This window comes from Anabrus simplex, chromosome 1, assembly GCF_040414725.1.
Source record: "Anabrus simplex isolate iqAnaSimp1 chromosome 1, ASM4041472v1, whole genome shotgun sequence".
Lineage (NCBI taxonomy): Eukaryota > Metazoa > Arthropoda > Insecta > Orthoptera > Tettigoniidae > Anabrus > Anabrus simplex.
In genome coordinates this window covers 563,689,837-563,711,117 of record NC_090265.1, presented here as the reverse complement: position 1 = coordinate 563,711,117, position 21,281 = coordinate 563,689,837, and the positions used below count along the sequence as shown (strand labels likewise).

Below are 21,281 nucleotides of genomic sequence, written 5' to 3'. Positions count from 1 at the left end.
CAATGAAAGTAACAAATTTGATATAGCCCATACCAGAAGACATAGTGCACTGTAAACACTACATCTCGCCAGCAAATGCAGAGGGTAGTTATAGTACTCATTATTCATATATTTTTAATGTTCTCTACGTACGATGTGTATCATATAGATTATATTTGTTTTTTTACGCGTGATTACTTTCATTAATATCTACTATTACTGTTATTGTTATTAATATTGTTATATTATTTTCATCTGCCCACTGTCCCTTCTTGATGGATACAGTAATTTTGCACCCATCTCTTGGCACAGGTCAGGGTTAAGTGTAGCTTCCACCGAAGTCCCAGTCAACATCCATGGCTGTGATAATATGGAAGTTGCTGGGGTATGGGTAGTGCTGAGTAATGACATTCAGAGCATGATTGGTGCATCTAAGTGTTATGAAAGGTGCTGCTCATAGGGTCAGTCGTGCTGCAATAGTACTTTCTGACCCAGTGAGGAAAGCAATGGCAAACTACCTCACTCCTCATCTTGCCCAGTACGCCTCATGTTGGTGCTGCCATTGGTTTTGGGAGTTTCCTTATAACCGCATAACCTTTGCTGGTGCTATTTGAGGATCCAACCAGCCTCTGGGCTGATGACCTAACAGACAGACAGACATTATTTTCATCAGTAGTTATTATTAACCGTGTTCTAGGTTAAGACTGGTTAAGTGTAAGAAAGGGAGTACATCCCTAACTTTGCCAGAATAAATAAAACATTATTATTAAAAACCTGTCCCGCCTTCGCTTTGTCCAGCACAAATATCACATGAGTGACCGGGATTTGAACCACGGAACCCGGCAGTGAGAGGCCGGCGCGTTGCCCCCTGAGCCACGGAGGCTCCAGTCTACTGAGATATCGCGTTCAATTGAGAGGTGAAGGGAAGGGTTAGGAGAAGCAGAAGAAAAAGAAGAAAATCGGTGAAATGTAGAGGGAAATAATGATGAAGAGGCGGCAGGAGGAGGTGTTTTCAGGTCATAACTTGATGATTCATGCATGTTTACCTAGTACTTCGACACAGGCATGTTTTAAAGCTGAGCTGCTGGACATGCTTCTGACGTCCAGTGGTAAGAGATCCCATTGTCGGGCTGCAGTAACGGTGAATAATTTTGTGTAGGTTGCTGTTCTGTGTACAGGAAGGGATAAGGTATTTCCTAGGATATAGATCGTTATTTTCTACGAATTTCGCTGCAGTTTCACATTTATCGCAAAATAAGTTAATTTCGCGTTAAACTGGCCTTGTCGCTTTAATTCGTTTTAATTCGCGAAAACGAAATCACTCATTTCTTAACCAGAATCACAATTTGTTAAGATATTTCAAAATTGCTTCAAAATATTTGTTGTCGTTAATGCGAAAATATCATGCCTCTACATATGTGGTATGGTGGTCCGTCTTATAAATAATAACTCGTGTGAAACTAGAGACGATATGCAGTAAATGTGGCCGGTTGTGCAGGAAAATTTAATGAAGTTGCTAAGCTGAATGCCGGACAATATTGTGGAACTGCAAGCATATTAAGCGAGAGGTGTAAATTACCAGGTAAATAAAGGGGTATGGTTACGGGATGGCCCAGGCGCTGCTGGCTGGTTGGTCATCTTGTGCCGTGACGTCACGAGACTCACTTCCCCGCCAGCCGGAGAACTAAAGAGCCTGGCAGTGATACGTGCGCCACAGAGCTAGAAGAACGTGTTGTCAGTGTGTACAAAGAAGGCGGAGCTGTTAGACCTAGTCCGCGGCAGTTGAAAACAACAGTGGAATATTCTGTGGGTGAGTACGCGCAACCAATGTCTGTATTTATAAAAAGCTATGCTACTTTCCAATATTTCGAATACTTAGCCCAATATAGCCGGAAGTAGGAAGTTAAGGTTGAAAACTCTCTGTAACTATTGATGTGCCTACTTCACACTGAAACTGACAGCTCAGATTTCAGAGTGAAACGGCATTGTTGTGACACCTGACATTGGACGGAGAACAAAGATCCCCCTACGGGAGGTAGAGATAATAATGAAAGTATCGCCGCCACCCCCCCCCCCCAAAAAAAAAGTAATTGCATTTCGTCAACAAAATACTGACACTCTTGTAGAATCGGATTACCTAACTGAAAAATATAGCACGTACAATACTTGGTATAAGTCGCAATTAGCGTAGGTTAACCAATTTAAGAAGATCTTACCAACCCTATATTTATCTCCATATTAGCCTGTCTGGTGCCTTAGTCTTTATGGTACCGGGCGAGGTGGCCGTGCGGTTAGGGGCGCGTGGCTGTGAGCTTGCATCCGGGAGATAGTGGATTCTAATCCCACTGTCGGCAGCCCTGAAGATGATTTTTCGTGCTTTCCATTTTCACACCAGGCAAATGCTGGGGATGTACCTTAATTAAGGCCACGGCCGCTTCCTCCCAACTCCTTGGTTTTTCCTATCCCAATGTCGCCATAAGACCTGTCTGTGTCGGTGCGACGTTAAGCCACTAGCAAAAAAATGTCTTTATGGTCTAACACCGTGGTTAGTTGGTTCCAGTCCCGTTGGTCGGAAAAAAAGAATCAACCGCCTAGGAGAGGTTGTAGTATACCATTTCTAATCACTAGAGTGCATGCCAAAAGCCTGGATTCAATTACAAACCTCTCCGCACGTGGCTCAGGTGGTAGCGCGTTGACCTTTCACCTCTGGGTTCCGTGGTTCAAATCTCAATCACTCTATGTGAGATTTGTGTTCGACAAAGCAGAGGCGGGACAGGTTTTTCACCGGGTACTCCGGTTTTCCCTGTCATCTTTCATTCGAACACCATTCCAGTATCGTTTCATATCATCTGTCAGTCATTAATCATTGCCCCAGAGGAGTGCAACAGGTTTCGGCAGCCGGCATAAATCCTATCCTCGTCGCTAGAAGGGGCTTCATTCATTCCATTCCTGTCCTGGTCAAATGACTGGAAACAAGCTGTGTATTTTCATTTTTCCGCACTGTTAATTTGGAGCTAGGACATACGAAGCTGTTGATGGCGATTCCTCCGTGGGATGGAGACGTTAAACCAGGAGTAGGCTATACGCCGACGCCGGGTTTCATCATCTCCCTACCTCATTATCACCACACCCCCAGACGGACAGGTCGCCCATGGACGTCCACTAGAGAGACCTGCACAAGGCCACCCACAATCAATCCCTATTATGGGTTGCTAACGGTAGGCCTACATGTTTTCTTCCTTTTTCTGGTAGAAAAAAAAAAACTACCCTAGATTATATCCTAAAACTTGTAAATGCTATTCTAATTTGATTGGTGATTATTATTGTTTTAAAGGGCCTGATATCTAGGCCATAAGCCCCTTATCCTAATTTATTATGCTTCAATTACCAGTTACTTATCTCCTATTAACTAACGATTAATTTAACCGATTGTTACATTTTTGTTTTTTAGTCAGTCATTCACTACTGATCTGCATTTAGGGCAGTCACCCAGGTGGCAGATTCCCTATCTGTTATTATCCTAGCTGTTTCTTACATGATTGCAAGGAAATTGGAAATTTAATGAACATCTCCCATCGTAAGTTATTCCAATTCCTAACTCCCCTTCCAATAAACGAATATTTGCCCCAATTTGTCCTCTTGAATTCCAGCTTTATCTTCATATTATGATTTTACCTACTTTTAAAGACACCACTCAAACTTATTCGTCTACTGATGTCATTCCTCGCCATCTTTTCACTGACAGCTCGGAACATACCCCTTAGTCGAGCAGCTCGTCTTCTCTCTCCCAAGTCTTCCCAACCCAAACTTTGCAAAAAAAAAAAAAAAAGAAATTAACGCTACTACTTTGTCGGAAATCACCCAGAACAAATCGAGCTGCTTCTCTTTGGATTTTATCCAGTTCTTGAATCAAGTAATCCTGGCAATCCCAACTCTAGTTGGGGTCTTACCAGAGACATACATGCCCTCTCCTTTACATCCTTAGTACAACCCCTAAATACCCTCATAACCACGTGCAGAGATATGTACCCTTTATTTACAATCATATTTATGTGATTGTCTGCCTCTGTGGTGTAGTGGTTAGTGTGATTAACTGCCACTCCCGGAGGCCCGGGTTCGATTCCCGGGCCTGCCACGAAATTTGAAAAGTGGTACGAGGGCTGGAACGGGGTACACTCAGCCTCGGGAGGTCAACTGAGTAGAGGTGGGTTCGATTCCCACCTCAGCCATCCTGGAAGTGGTTTTCCGTAGTTTCCCCACTTCTCCTCCAGGCAAATGCCGGGATGGTACCTAACTTAAGGCAACGGCCACTTCCTTCCCTCTTCCTTGTCTATTCCTTCCAACCTTCCCATCCCCCACCAAGGCCCCTGTTAAGCATAGCAGGTGAGGCTGCCTGGGCGAGGTACTGGTCATCCTCCCCATTGGTCTCCCCCGACCCAATATCACATGCGCCAGGACACTGCCCTTGAGGCGGTAGAGGTGGGATCCTTCGCTGAGTCCGAGGGAAAAACCAACCCTGGAGGGTAAGCAGATTAAGAAAGAATTTATGTGATTACCCCAATGAAGATCTTTCCTTATATTAACACCCCATCAACGCAGTAATTAAAACTGAGAGGACTTTTCCTATTTGTGAAACTAACAACCTGACTTTTAACCCCGTTTAACATCATACCATTGCCTACTGTCCATCTCACAACATTATCGAGGTCATTTTGCAGTTGCTCACAATCTTGTAACTTATTTATTACTCTGTACTTAATAACATTATCTGCAAAAAGCCTTATCTCTGATTCCACTTCTTTACACGTATCATTGATATATAGCCCTGTCCCATGGCTAAATAGTTAGCGTGCTGGCCTTTGGTCGCAGGCGCCCCGGGTTCGATTCCCGGCAGGGTCGGGAATTTTAACCTTCATTGGTTAATTTCTCTGGCACGGGGGCTGAGTGTATGTGTTGTCTTCCTCATCATTTCATCCTCATCACGACGCGCAGGTCACCTACGGGAGTCAAATCGAAAGACCTGCACCTGGCGAGTCGAACATGTCCTCAGACACTCCCGGCACTAAAAGCCATACGTCATTTCATTTCATTGATATATATATACTGTGTATATATATATAAGAAAACATAAAGGTCCAATACTACCTTGAGGAATTCCCCTCTTAATTATTACAGGGACAGATAGAGCTTCGCCTACTCTAATTCTCTGAGTTCTATTTTCTAGAAATATAGCAATCCATTCAGTCACTCTTTTGTCAAGTCCTATTACACTTATTTTTGCCAGTAAGTTGCCATGATCTACCCTATGGACAGTTGTCAGTTTTATTCAGTACATATTCCTTTGAGTGTTTCCATTTGACCTTGTAGTACTTTTAACTGATATCTATATATATAAAATAAGAGTTTTGTCTGTACATTGCTCAGAATTTGAAAATAATGGTATTTCTGTATCGGTCATGTCCATAGTAACAAGAAAATGCACTTTTTACTTTTCCGTAATTTCTGTCTGTCTGTCTGTCTGTCTGTCTGTCTGTCTGTCTGTCTGTCTGTATGTACACGCATCACGAGAAAACGGTTGAAGTGAATTTAATGAAAATCGGTATGTGAAGTCGGGGGATGAGCCTCTACAATCTAGGCTATAAATCATTTTACTCACGCTGAGTGAAATGGTAGTTTAGGGGAAGGCCTAAAATTGAATTCTCAACTATTTATGTTATTAGTGGTCTAATGAAAATCGGTATGTAAAGCCGGGGGATGAGCCTCTACAATCTAGGCTATAAATCATTTTACTCACGCTGAGTGAAATGGTAGTTTAGGGGAAGGCCTAAAATTTAATTCTCAAATATTGTTGTTATTAGTAGTCCTATCTTGATGAAAATCGGTATACAAAGTCAGGAAATAAGTCGCTATAGTCTAGGCTGTAAATTATTTTATTCACGCTGAGTGAAATGGTAGTTTAGGGGAAGGCCTAAAATGTAATTCTCAAATATTTCTTATTAGAGGTGTAATCGATGAATGCTACATAACTTATATAGTATTAAATTTCCTATTATTCATGTCATATACATTGTTACCGTACTGGCTATGATCACAAAGATATTCATGAATTTGGATTTTTGTTACTAAGTCCATATCAGCGCCGAGTAACGAGAAAACGGGTAAACAGTATTTAATGAAAATCGGTATTTAAAGTCGGAGAATAAGAAACTACAGTTTATGGTATAAAATATTTTACAAATCACAGAATCGAAAGAAAATTAAATGTGAAGGCCTACAATATAGAAAGCTCCTAACATTGATCAACAATAACATTACATTGACCATTGTTTGTCGTGATGTGCTTTGTGTCTTCTGTTGCCCCTGATCTCCGGTAGATAGGATTACTGCTGCGTACAGAGTATTTTTTTATTTGTTTTACGTTGCACCGACATAGATAGGTTTTATGGCGACGATGGGATAGGAAAGGGCTAGGAGTGCCTTAGGCCTTAATTAAGGTACAGGCCCAGCATTTGACTGGTGTGAAAGTGGGAAATCACGGAATACCATCTTCAGCGCTGCCGACAATGGGGTTCGAATCCACTATCTCTCGGATGCAAGCTCACAGCTGCGCATCGCTAACCACACGGTCAACTCGCCCAGTCGTACAGAGTGTAACATCCTGTCTGAATATTGATGGGAAGTAGCTGGGGAGTTAGATAACTTTCTTCTTTAGCATGCCATTCCCCTGGTTTATAAATTTTCTGATACTACTGGTACGTAACACACTGGATCATCATAGCATTCGGGCTATTCAATCCCTACTCTGAGGCACTGATTGGAATGAACAGTGTCCATATTTAGCAGAATAATGGCAGATGAGTGTTCATGGCAATCTGCGGCCTGGTCATCCCAGCTCTGGAACTTTGGACTATTAGATTGGCACCGCAATCTAACCGCAGCACTGTTCGTTAAAAGTGATAAAACGTGCGGCTTTCCATTTGATCGAGTATTTTATATGATAGCATTGCTTTTAATCGTTACATTCATACTTACGTTTTTGTAATGACCTACGTTGATTTCAGGTTAGGAAAACCACGAAGTCAGTCTTTCTGAGAATCCCGTAGCGAAGCACGGGTACATCAGCTAGTATTTAATATTTTAGCTAAAGTTAGCGGATATTTGAAGATGCTCAATACGCCTGCCTTGTATATTAAATGGAACTGAAAGGACCTTCTGTGGGACAAAGTTTTGGCTCCTTTGCGTCTTCGAAAACCATAAAAGTAGTTAGTGGGATGTAAAATCAATACCCTTATTATTTTTCTATGCAGTCGAATGTCTTTCTTACAAAGTAACGAAGATCAGATATTGCCCGGCTCTGAGATAATACTGTCGTTATTGTCGCCATCAGTCCGCCTCTGTGGTGTAGTGGTTAGTGTGATTAGCTGCCACCCCCGGAGGCCCGCGTTCGATTCCCGGCTCTGCCACGAAATTTGAAAAGTGGTACGAGGGCTGGAACGGGGTCCACTCAACCTCGGTCAACTGAGTAGAGGTGGGTTCGATTCCCACCTCAGCCATCCTGGAAGTGGTTTTCCGTGGTTTCCCACTTCTCCAGGCAAATGCAAGGATGGTACCTAACTTAAGGCCTCGGCCGCTTCCTTCCCTCTTCCTTGTCTATCCCTTCCCATCTTCCCGTCCGCCGCAAGGCCCCTGTTCAGCATAGCAGGTGAGGCCGCCTGGTCATATTCCCAGTTGTATCCCACGACCCAATGTCTGAAGCTCCAGGACACTGCCCTTGAGGCGGTAGAGGTGGGATCCCTCGCTCAGTCCGAGGGAAAAACCGACCCTGGAGTGTAAGCAGATTAAGATATTGTCGCCATCAACGGCAATGTTGTATATTGGAATTCAGTAGCAACAAAGGTGATTAAACAGCACATGGATGTGGATTATTATTATTATTATTATTATTATTATTATTATTATTATTCATCTATACGGCTACCTCTCGGCCACGTTTACACGATCTACCTACCTGTCCTGTCATGCAGACTAATGCCCTCCTCTTTCCACTCTTTCTAGCTTCTCCTTTATTTCTTCCACTGAGATGGCTTGGCCAGTGGCTTTTCGGGTGCATCCCTCACTCCCGCAAACTTTTTCGAAAATGTTGTCATGTTCTGCATCTCTTCCGCCTCGACACCCACTTCTGCTAGGTCTTAGTGCACTTGTATTAGCCACCCAGGCTGTATTCACCACTTTTTTGAAGAACGAGTATTTTGTACAATTGTGCTGTACGTCGCACCGACACAGATAGGTCTTACGGCGTCGATGAGGTAGGAAATCGCACGGCCACTTACTCGGTAAGGAGCATTTTCTTGGCCAACCTCTCTTGATTCATCCTTTTAATGTGTCCGTAAAAGGCCAGTCTTCTTTTCCTCATCGTCGTCGTAATTTTTTTAGATGGTTTTATAGAGTTCCTGATTTGATCTCAACCGGAAAGTATGTAGGTCATTTTGCAACTTCTTTGGACCCAAGATTTGTCTAATGATTTTAACGTCGGATCGACTGCAACGTACTCGTATTTTGGCGACGATGGTATATGAAGGGGCTAGGACTTGGAAGGAAGAAATTCATTAATGTGCAGGCCTAGCATTTGCCTAGTGCGAAAATGGAAACGACAGAAAACCATCTTCAGAGCTACTGACGGTAGGGTTCGAACCCACTATCTCCTGAATGTAAGCTCACACCTACCTGATCTAAACCGCGTAGCCAAACCGCTCTATTTATTTATTTATTTATTTATTTATTTATTTATTTATTTATTTATTTATTTATTTATTTATTCCATGGCTATTACTTTCGATGACCATGCTTTTTCATACCGTGTCTACTCGTGAAGAGCATTTCGGACTCAGAAGTTCAATTGCATCATGAATGGCAGGCACCACTTGCCTCTGCGGGCCTTGGCCTTCCTCAGACGCTCCTGACGATCTTTCTTGCTCATTGCCATACTCCTCCAGTTCTTGGTTCCTAGGATTTCGATGTCCTGGCATTCGTCCAACTCAGCTTTGAGCTACCAACTTTTAGAAATACTTCTGGCTAAGTATTAAGTTTTTCTTCATTATCCTCTTACCACTCGTACGTAGTACGTGTCCAGCCCTCAGTACCAAGGTCGTAAACGGAAGGGGGGGAGTTATCTGGGTAGAACCCCCTCCGAAATAAGTGAACTTGACAAATTTAAGCAGCGTAGCCTATATGGGTTTTGGAACAGCCTACTATGATTTTTAAATATTATAAAAACAAGCATTTGCTAAATAAACAATTGAATTTAAGCTATAAAATTTGTACCATCTTTAAAACCTGTTCCATGAATACAGTTGACAAATTTACTGAAAATATAAATGGAAATTTTAATTTTGGTGAGTGATACGGACTGTTTGTTGTTCATGTTCTTAATGCATTTTGCATTATGAAAATCGAATTCAGTAAGCATATACAAATAAATAATGTTATCGAGTCGCTAGAATGTTTACAAAATGAATGATACCTCTAAATATTTTTAACACTTACATTGTTAAATTTAACCCCCATTTTTAAACAAAGGTTTATGTCGCACTGGACGCGCGTGTTTAAGCGAGTTCTGCCCATCAGACCGCTATGAATTTACCTTTCTCACCCGTTGAGCTGTAAAAGGTACTACTCTGAAACTATTTCAAACGTTTCTGTCTCTAAAATCTGTTTGAAAGTAAAAAGTATGTGTTACTATAGTTATTGTTTTCGGAAGCATCCCGCCCCCTCTCAAATCCTAACCTCCTCCCAAAAATATTCCTGGGTGCGACCTTGCTCAGTACCCTCTTGATCTTAGCTAAAACGATCGAGCTGAAACTGTGACCACCCACGGGAATTGAACCCGGTATCTCTGTTGTGCGTATGACTGCGTTAACCCATTGCGCTAGAATGTTCAACACACGAAAGAAAGACATAGACAGGTCTTAGATCTTCAATTGGCTATTCTTGGGGATTACTATGAAACCTCTTGACGATACTCTGATGCGCATGGTGTTCACCTGCAGCGCTTATGGTTGCGGAACAGAATCCTGATGGAATCTGTTATCATCATTCTTTCTTTTTTTTAAAAAGCTCCCTCCGTCGATCAGCGGTGGAGTGTCTCCCTTTGGATTCAAATATTGTCGGTTTAAACCCGGCAGAGGCAGTCTATTTTTGAAAGGCTGCAACTTTCATTCGACAGTGCATGTCATACAAAATCAGAATGTAAAAAAAAAAATAATAACTCTGCCAGAGGTTAGTTCTCTGCCATCTCATAGATTAAAACAGAATTTCAGAAATTGAAACGCAGGCAGTCTAAACGGAGCCAAATCCAACTATCTGCACGTAGTAGTACCATTATTATTTCTTTTTAATGCGAGAAACCTTTGTTTTTACTGGCACGTTAAAAACGCCCATTTATGATAGCAACAAGGAGAAGAATAATTTCAAGACCACTGAAGCTCTAAAACGCTCTAGGTCAGGGGTTGTGATAGCCGAGTAGCGTAATCCAAAGACAGTCACAGTTCTAATCCTGGCCAATGCAAGTGCGGTTCTTCTCCTTCTGCTTCTTCGGTACTGTGTTGCTTTAAGGCCATGGCCTTAATTAAGGCACAGCCCCAGCATTTGCCTGGTGTGAAAATGGGAAACCACGGAAAACCATCTTCAGGGCTGCCGACAGTGGAGTTCAAACCCACTATCTCCCGAATGCAAGCTCAAAGCTGCGCGCCCCTAACCGCATGGCCAACTCACTCGGTGGTACTCTGTTCTGTCCCGTGCGATTCCTCTCTGTGTGGGGGCGTTAGGATAACAACCATGACATCCTCTCGTAAGAGGCGAATAAAAGGGGCCCACAGACTCTTAACTTGGGAGTGAGGATTGGCGACTACGGTGCCCTTAGCTGAGTCCTAGTATTGCTTCCACTTAAGCCTACTTGAACCAGGCTCCTCACTAACCAGCCTCCCTTAGTCAACTCTTGTTCTTTTCCGACTCCGACGATATTAGGTTTTCGAGGCCTAAGGAGTATTTCATTTTCACGCCCTTCGTGGCCCTCGTCTTTCCTTTTCCGATACCTTCATTTTTTGAACTGTCGAACTCTTCCGCCTTTCTGATTAGTGTTAATAGAGGATAGTTGCTGAGTTGTACTTGCTCTTGAAACTATAATCACCACCACCACTTGTCCTGGGCCAGTTGCCTTCCTTCGTTAGGGTTCTTTCCTCGGTACTTCGCACTTTCATTAACCACATAATCCCAATCCATCCCTGGACGTCTTTCTTCTTGTTCCCTCATATCTGACCACAAAGCCGGGTTTGAGTGGCTCAGGCAGTTGAGGCGCTGGCCTTCTGACCCCAACTTGGCAGGTTCGATCCTGGCTCAGTCCGGTGGTATTTGAAGGTGCTCAAATACGTCAGCCTCTTGTCGGTAAATTTACTGGCACGTACAAGAACTTCTGCGGGACTAAATTCCGGCACCTCGGCGTCTCTGAAAACCATAAAAGTAGTTAGTGGGACGTAAAGCCAATAACAAGATTATTATTAGGACCAGGTGACCAAATTATTTGAGTTCTCTTGTTGATGTCATCCACCACAGATGTCACCTCAAGCTCTTCTGTTACAGCTTTGTTCTGCATTCATTCATTCATTCGTTTCTCTCTCTCTCACACACACACACACACACACACACACACACACACACACACACACACACACACATTTCAACGTACGCATTTCATTTCTGAACTTCTTACGCTGCTATCATACCTTAGTGTCTCTGAGCCATTCAGTGAAGTGGACAGGGACAGTCTTATAGATCTGAAGCTTGATCTTCTGTGATCTGATACGTAGCCATGAGGGGGAAGGGGGGGTGTTTACTGGGGGTTAGTACTCCCCCCACTAGAATTTTTTTACAAATAGGGAATAAAACAGAAACTGACAATAACAATAACCTAAATAAATATTCAGAGACATAACTGTAGAACCAACATATCTGTAATTTAGTTGTATCAGTGTCCTTATAATGACAAGTCATGCATGCACCTTCATTGTGTTCTACCATCATATTGTAACTACTGTATAAACACCCACCCATCAGCCGACGCTGGCTACGGTACTGTATGTGATACTTCTTTTTTGCTGACTAAGCTCTGACTCAGCTGGTAATAGATGACATTGGAGTTTTCAACTGTATTATTATTGTTTTCATGTTTGATCTTAGCATCTTAAGAAATTCCTGTGCCCAGATAGTTGACCACGAACCTGCTACGCTGCCAGAGAAGGGGGAGAGGTGATACTCCCACTGGCGCGTTCCACGTGTCGGATAGGGGGGGGGGGGGGGTCCTAACCGGCTTGCCGGCGGACTGAGGGCAAATAAAATACCTCTCGCGGACCAAACACAGAACCCCCTGTGGTTGGGGGACGCGGACGAAGAATACACCCACGGTATCCCCTGCCTGTCGTAAGGGACGACAAAGGGATGATCAAATTAGTACCGTGATACTACTTGTAATTAGTACCATCACACAGGGAACACCATGAATCGCCTTTACTTGCGCGTAGTACCACTATGTTAGGTACCAAAAAGGTTTGTGATTAGTAACATCAGTGTGTACTCAGGATGCATTTTACAGTACCTGTGATTCATACCACTATATGAGCGACACCATGGTTCTGCCTTGCCTATGATTAGTACCCACTATATGAGGAACACCACGGGATAGTGCGAGTCCCTGTGGTTAGTCCAGTTGTGTGAAGAACATTATAGGTTTGCGTTGCCTGTAAATAGCGACACAGTGTGCGAAACACCATAGGTCTGTGTTACATGTGCGCATTACATTACCTGTGAGTAGTACCATAATGTGTGGAATACCGCAAGTCTACGCTACTTTTGATCAGTACCGCAACATGACAAATACTATGGTTCTACTTTCCTAGCGATAAGTACCATTATGAGGGGCCGATTACCTGGATTTTGGACCCCTTTAGACTACTACAAACATAATCGATTAGTATTGTGCTTTAGAAGCAGTAATACTATTGTTTAACGCTAGTTTCTGGGAATGTGGGGCATTGGCATTGCGGGTCGGATCCACTGATTGTTTTAAATTCATATCCATCCATTCATTCTCCGTCCTCGCGTTTTGAACTCTCGTCAGTGGAGAATTATGGATTTTTATTTGTGCTTACATTTCGTGCCATTAGGGGGCCGATGACCTAGATGTTAGGCCCCTTTAATCAACAAGTAGCATCATCATTATCATCATCAGATAGTTGAAAGAACTGACTGTTCTCCCTTCCATTTGATGTTGATATCCTTTTCCTTGCCTCCGAAATTCAGCACTTTGCTCTTAGAGATATCATAGGCCAAGCTATGCAAGTACACAGGCGTAACTGCTAGTTTTATTTATTTGTACCGAGCGAGTTGCCCGTACGGTTAGGGACGCACAACTGTGAGCTTGCATTCGGGAGATTGTGGATTCGAGCCCCACTGTCGGCAGCCCTGAAGATGGTTTTCCGTGGTTTCCCATATTCACGCCAGGCAAATGCTGGCGCTGTACCTTAATTTCCACGGCCGCTTCCTTCCCACTCCTAGTCCTTTTTATATCCTATCGTCGCCATAAGACCTATAGCAAATTGCAAAAAAAAAAAAAATCTTATTTTTCTAATCATTAGTCTGACCATTCCACAAACTTTATAGATGCTCTTGATTACTCTAACAATCTTATCTGGTGCGTGAGGGTTCCGAAGCGATTTCCTTAGTCATAGAATCAAATGCCTCAGCTAGATCTAAGAATGCGAAGTAACCTATTTTCCTCGGCTGTTCATCTTCTCCGTCAACATTCAAATGCAACTTATATGGTCCTGAGTTTGTCGCCCAGTTCTAAGAGCAGCTTGTTCCCCCTGCAGCTCTAATTTAACATACGTCGTAGACACTTTTCAATACTCCTTGTGTACAGCGTACATCACATAGGAGAGGCATATGACACGATAGTTTTGACCAGTGCGATTCTTGAAAATGAAAAGTCATGCCCTTGTGGTTAGGAATCCACGTAGAAGTGAAGCTCTTTTGATTGTTATCAATAAGATTCGGATGTTAAGGAAAAGTCATATTTCATTCCTGATGTTATTTTACCCGAAACCTAAAGAATAACTGTGAACGATGGGTCTCTGGCCCCGTTTAAAGTAATTTCACACTGCTTGATAAAAAATTTGAAGCACCCAGAAGAAATGATCGGATGTCAATGTAACTTCATACATGTACACACCTTCGGCGGGTGTGTAAATGATTTGAGTAGCAATTCTCCGTGACAGGTAGAACGGCCATCAGAATGCATTAGTGTTGTTCGCGTTTAGTGTTCTTACCAGGCGTGGTAGTGTATATAAGGGGCATAAACAGCGTAAGATGTTGAGTGATCAATGTGAAGCATACGGAAATACCGTGTACCCGTGTGAGACAGCGTTTCAGCACATGAGAGTTTGAAAGGGGTCCCATTGTGGGTCACCAATTTGCCCGGCTGGTCTTATCATTCAGCATCCAGATTTGTGGGTCATTCGGATGTAACAGTGGCCCGATGTTGGACTGCATGGAAACGTGAAGGCAGGCATACTCGCCGTCAAGGTTCCGATCGACCACGTCTGACCACCACAAGGGAGGCTCGTCGTATTGTGCACCTAACACATCGTAACCCGTTCACATCTGCGACTACCATCCGCAAACAAGTAATGGACACCCTGCAACATTCTGTGTCATCCCGCACCATTGGTCGCAGACTAGCAGTGAGCCGGACTAGGAGTGCGTTTGGAGTGGTGCCGTGACCCAGAAGCTTGGACTTCTCAGAATGGCGTCTCATTGTGTTCAGCGATGAATCGCTGTTCTGCCCTACCCCGGATAACCATCGTCTGCGAGAATGGCGGCGAGATGGGGAGAGGTCCCATTCTTCCAATGTTTTAGAGACGCATAGCGATGTTACTTCTGGCGTCTTGGTGCGGGGAGCCATGAGGTATGATTTCAGGCCACGGCTGGTAGTGATTGAGGGAACTCTAACGGCACAGCGGCACGTTACGGACATCCTGCGTCCTCATTTTTCAACAGGACAACGGTCGTTCACACACGGCACGTGTCTCTGAGATGTTGAGGTACTTACGTGGCCAGCAAGATCCCCACATCTATCCCCGACAGAACATGTGTGGGACCAGCTCGGACGTCAAGTCTATCTCAGTGCCAGGGCCAATGACCTTCGATGTTAGGCCCCTTAAAACAACAAGCATCATCATCATCATCATCTCAGTGCTAGTATCCAGAATATCAAGGACCAGTTACAACAGTTGTGGGCCATTTTGCCTCAGGAGAGGATGCAACGGCTTTATGACACCCGTCCCAACAGAATCAGTGCATGCAACCAGGCCAGAGAGGGTGCAAGGTCATACTGATAAAGGGCTCATACTGCCAAGTTCTTTGTGAATTTGACTCGATTTTGTAATCACTGGAATATCAGATACCTTCTCAACACGTGAAGTTTCATTTTTTTTCACGACTCCACTTTGGGTGCCTCATTTTCTTTTCTTTTTGGTCGGGCAGTGTATATTGCATATAAATGCATATTTCGGCGATTTTTATTTCTTTGGCCATATTTTGTTTATTTTACTGATAAGTTATAAGGTCATATTTGGTTATATTTTGAGCATTTTTGCTTAAATTGAGGCGTCCTTTTTAACAATATACTTGTTATCTGCGTCGATGTTCAAACCACGGGATTTCAAAATACTGTAGCAGATGTTTTTTCTTTCTTTTCCAAAAAGAGACAGGTAGCAGGTTTGAAAGACATGGTTCCGGGGAAGACGTGCAGCACGAACGTACGCGGACAGATACCAAAAAGCATGCTAATGCTTCATTTTTCGTTATCTTTTTTAGGAAAACAGTAAGAACTTGGCCTCAGGGCTATGATACTGAATGAAAGTACAAAGTTTTAATGTACCTACTGTAGCACTGCCAGTTTATATGATTAAATGTGTCTGCTGTATTGTCGCTGATTACTTTTTAACTTCCTTTCACATCCCCCCACCCCTTACGTGATTTTCTGGGGGGGGGGGTAAATACGTGTTTCTTTATTAGTAAAGGATCTTCTAAATATCAATTATTACGACTGTAACATCTTCAGTTTTTGAGATATGTGTCCTCATAAAAGGAATTCAACCCCTTTTTACCCCCGTCCCCAAGATGATTTTCCCCCAAAAATGCGTTTTTCTTTGTTTTTAAAGGAGATCCAAATACCAATTTTCACGTCTGTAACAACTTTAGTTTTTATTAGATGTAAGTATCCTCATACAATTAATTAAAGTAATTTTTCAATTCTTTCACCCACCCACTTTCATTGGATTTTCCGAAATCAAAGGAATACGTGTGTCTTTACTTTTAAAGCAGATTCCAAATACCAATTTTCGCATCTGCAACTTCTTTCGTTTTTGAGGTAATTGTACCTTCATACAAATAATTCAACTAATTTTTCAATTCTCACCCCCCCCCCCCTCTTTAAGTTGATTTCCGAAAACAAAAAATACGTATTTCTTTATTTTTAAAGGAGATTCTAAATACCAAATTTCACGTCTGTAACATTTTCAGTATCCCAATAAAAAGAATTCAACCCCATTTTCAGCCATTTTCCCCCCACTCAAGTGGTTTTTACCGAAAAGAAAAAATACATGTTTCTTTATTTTTATTATAGATAAAAATACCATTTTTTACTTCTGTAACATGTTAAGTTTTTTAGATATACTGTAGACATGTTCAATTTAAAATTTCACCCCCTTTTTTGTTCCCCTTAAGTGGAGTTTCTGAAAACGAAGCACCTATGTTTCTTTACTTTTACAGGAGATTCCAAATACCAATTTTTACGTCTGTAACATTTTACGTTTCTGAGATATACTGTAGATGTAGTCTTTCTAAAAATTCCCCGCATTTATCTTTCCTGTTTAACCCCCATTAATTGGATTTTCAAACACAAAAGAAAATGCTTGTTTCTTTATTTTCAAAGGGGATTCCAAACACCAATTTTCAGGACTGTAATATCTTCAGTTTCTGAGATATAAGTATCCTCATTAAAGGCATTCAACCCCTTGTTCACCCTTTTTCACCCTTCCTAGTGGGATTTTCCCAAAAAATACGTATTTCTTTATTTTTAAACGAGATTCTAAATACCAGTTTTTACATCTGTAAACTTCAAAAGTTTTGAGATATAGATACACTCATTTTAAACATTCACCGCCCTCTTTTCACCCCCTTAGCGACGGAATATTCAAAAATCCTCCCTTAGCGAGCACCTACATTGTAATATAAATTTATCCTAAAAATTTAATTTCTTTATGTCTAATACTATCTGCGCACTTTTTATCGATAGATTTGTGTACGGGTTTGAGGAGTAAGGAGGGAGCAATTCCGGTTCCGTTAGTACAGCCAACTGAATGGAAATGAAATCTGAATTGAATCGATAATATGATCGATCGATATGAATTTTGCTAAACCTTTGTTATCTTAAGCCAACAACTGTGTCACACGCACATTATATAACATTTCTCGATGCGAATGTTATCCCTAGAGTGAATTTTATAGTTTGGCTTTGCCGTGTAAATAACAACAGTACTAGTACGTAAAGTGTACGCCAGATGTCGCACAGCGATGCATAAGCGATTCATAGTTTGTGTTTCAAAGGTTGCCAGTACGAATCTCGAAGATTGCCGAGGTCGACCAATTCAGTACCAGGGTGTAAATCTATCCAGAAAAGGTGCGCAGATAGTAGTTTTAGCTCGGCGATGATGAATGTGTCAGTCAGTCAGGACATTTTATTTTATATATATAAATCATAGCCCTGAGATGCAGTTCATACTCCGTTTTCCTTTAAAAAAACAATAAAACACAAAAAACGGAATATTGGCATAATTTTTGGTACCTGTTGGCGTACGTTCGTAGAGCATCTTTCTCAGAATCATGTCGTCTGAACCTGCTATAAGCGAGCTCGGTAGTTGCAGTCGTTTAAGTGCGGCCAGTATCCGGTATTCGGGAGATAGTGGGTTCGAATCCCAATGTCGGCAGCCCTAAAGAAGGTTTTCCGTGGTTTGCCATTTTCTCTCCAGGAAAATGCTGGAGCTGTACCTAAATGAATGCTACGGTCACTTCCTACCCACTCCTAGCCCTTTCCTGTCCCATTGTCCCCATAAGACCTACTGTGTCGGTGCGACGTAAAGCAACTTGTAAAAAAAAAATTAAAAAAAAGAAAGTGCTTTCTACCTATCTGTTTCGGGAAAAGAAAGGAAAATACATCTACCTACTGTATTTTGAAATCCTGTATTTAAAACTCGGCGCAGATAACATGCACCTGGTTAAAACGACGCCTCATTTTATTAAAAAATGCTCAAAATATAAACAAATATGACCTTATCACTATAATAAGCAAAATATGACCACAACAAAAATGGCTGAAATGCAATTATATGCAACATAAACTTGTTTCACACGGGGTCAGGGACCCATTATTCATTTATTTGTTCAGATTTAGGGTGAAATGAGCTCAGGAAAGAAATATGATTTTTCCTTAAGATATCAGTAGTCATTTAAAATTAAAAAGTTGCCTTTCTTTAGACTATTGGTCATTTTTACACAGACAGTCCAGTTTTAACTTCTAACAAACAAACTACGCAAAAGAACGGAAGGGATTGTGTTAGGAAAGCTTTAGTTAAAACTGTTATCAGATTAAACGGACCGTTATATTTGCGGGAATGGAGAGTGTTGTCCTCATGAACTGTGGTTGCACAAAAAGAAAGTCGGTGAATTTCACTGGTTATTTAACCTTCATATTGGAAAGTGAGAAGTTAAGTCGCACGGGTTAACCTCATTGTCTCAGTAAATACGAATCGTTCTTCCGAATATGGACAAATATACTTTGGTGCTCTTACTATGGACCGAACGAGTGTGTGCGCCCTTTGGGTCACATAGCTGTCAGCTTGTATTCGGGAGATAGTATTTCAAACAGCACTGTCGGTGGCGCTCTAGATGGTTTTACGTGGTTTCCCATTTTCACGCAAGGCAAATGTTGCGGCTGTACCTTAATTAAGGTCACGGTCGCCTCCCTCCCACTCCTACCCGTTCCCTATCCCAACGCCGCCATAAGACACATCTGTGTCGAAACGACGTAAAGTATATTGTTTTCGTTTTGACACTTCGACATTTGTCACTGGAAACCACAGAAGTTGCAGACACTTTAAAGCAAGATTGTGGTGATCGTCAAGCATGCCCAGCAGAATACTATTCACGCAGTCTCCATCACCTTTTTCTCTTGCACTTACCATCGCTATCTTTTCAACGGCTTGATATTTTTTTTAAAGTGCCATCTAATTCCTGGGCACCTTTAAATTTCTCTAGCAGAAGTGAAGAAAAAGGAAAGGTCTGGAATGGCTCTGAACAGTTTACCTTCAGGGTCGTTCTTCTTCAAATAGGCCTACGTGAGCTAGTTTTTATTACAGTTTGTTGAAACCTACTAAACTGCATTTGTTGCCTGTCTTATTGTAGTGAGAATATGTGAGACAGAATCAAGATCAAATACGCGAAAAAGTTTACGCAGATATTTTCACGAACAAACATATTTTATATTTGAAATAAAGTATTAAATCACATGTATTATCCATAAACCCCGTTTTTTCATTGTAATCGTGATTATGGGGTACTTTCGTGAATTACTGTCAATTTCGCGATAATTAGTAGATATACATTGTGCAATATAGGACCTTTTATGAATGGATTTTAATTTGTCTCTGCATAAATTAAGTGTTTAATACAGTTCACGTTTATCGTTAATACAAATAAAAAAGGCTGGTGCTCGTTAACACTGCCTGTGCTACTGGAGTTTGTCACTGATGAGTAGGTGCAGGGGGAAAGGGAGGGGATATTTTGGAGCGTAGCTTCACTTGCACGTAGTATTATGATTTGTGTATGTAGTAGTTAATCGTTCGACATAGGTACATGTTATATCAGTAAAGAAAAATACAAGGTAAAAATAAACTCTCCTCAGTGACATGATTTGAAGTCGACCTCATAAGCCTTTCTGTAATAATACAAGGTAGAACACTTTTGTAACAGAAAACAACTGAAAGAGAGACAAAAACTTGCAATTGTTCACAAACACACAGTGATTATCCAATTTGCAGTTTCTGGTTAACCGTTTCCCTGTAATACTTGTTATATTTAATAAATAACTTGGCAGTAGATTAAGAGAATCACTAAGAAACAGCATACGAGTTGAAATTAGTATACTGATTTATAAGAACATTCACTGATCATCTTCAGACTCTGCTCTTGGCAAAAGCAAAATGTCCTGAGGAAGAAGACTTTTAATCTGGCGTGGAAGTGATGAACGTTTTCCAAGGGCACTTTTTGTAGCGTCTTGAAGAATGTCGTGGCTTAAGTTGAGATCACGTATTCCAGTGTGTCTAACTGAAGTTCACGGTGCAATTGTTTGTTTCGAACGTACCAAGGAGCATGGGTGATGATACGGAGAACTTTATTTTAGAATGATTATAGTCGTCTGATAGTGGTTCGAGCCGCCCCTCCCTAGACTGGGCCGGCGTAGGTGAATAAAGTATGTAGCAGTGATTTGTACAGAAATAATGGACATTCAAATTTGAGGGATGATTTCCTGTTTGAGCAAATATAGTTGTGTTAGATTTAGTTTGTTTTATGTGGTATTTCCATGCTAAACGTCGATTAAGGAATACTTCCAGGCACTTCAACACCTTGTCATAAGGCGTTCATGGTATGGCTATTCCATTTAGAATTATTGGTGGTTGAAGTAGTGGACATCGAATAGTAAATATCATGGTTTCATACTTCGATACCTTCAATGAAATTCTCCAGTCATCTGACCAAGCTGATATGGTTTGCAAGTAATCATGCATGCGGCGAGTGGCAGTTAAGATGCCATGGCGTGATGTGCAAACAGCGGTATCATTTCCATATATTGCGATGTTGATGATTGGATGCGAAGAAATATCGCATGTATACATTTTGAACAGTGTGGGACCAAGAATAGAACCTTGAGGGACTCCGGCTTTGATGGGCTGATGTTCTGAATTTGTAGAGGTTATGCGTGCGCTAAAGGTACGCTGGATTAAGAAGCTGTAGATGATTTTGTGTATGTAATGTGCGATTCCAGTTGTTTACAACAGCATAGAAGTATTTGTACCAAACCTTATCAAATGCCTTTGTATAATCTAAGAATGCTGCAATAGTGTAATGCTTGAGCT

General features: G+C 41.8%; 1 protein-coding gene across 2 annotated transcripts in view; it reads left to right on the top strand.

The window, feature by feature from the left end:
- The first annotated feature begins 1,654 nt into the window (after positions 1-1,654).
- The window catches only part of LOC136869794 (phenoloxidase-activating factor 2), a 166,805-nt gene continuing 147,178 nt past the window's right edge, over positions 1,655-21,281 (top strand). For both annotated transcript variants that reach the window (XM_067144877.2, XM_067144876.2), the window contains exon 1: positions 1,655-1,789. The gene's annotated coding sequence lies outside the window, so the exon portion shown is untranslated. The remainder of the gene's footprint in view (positions 1,790-21,281) is intronic.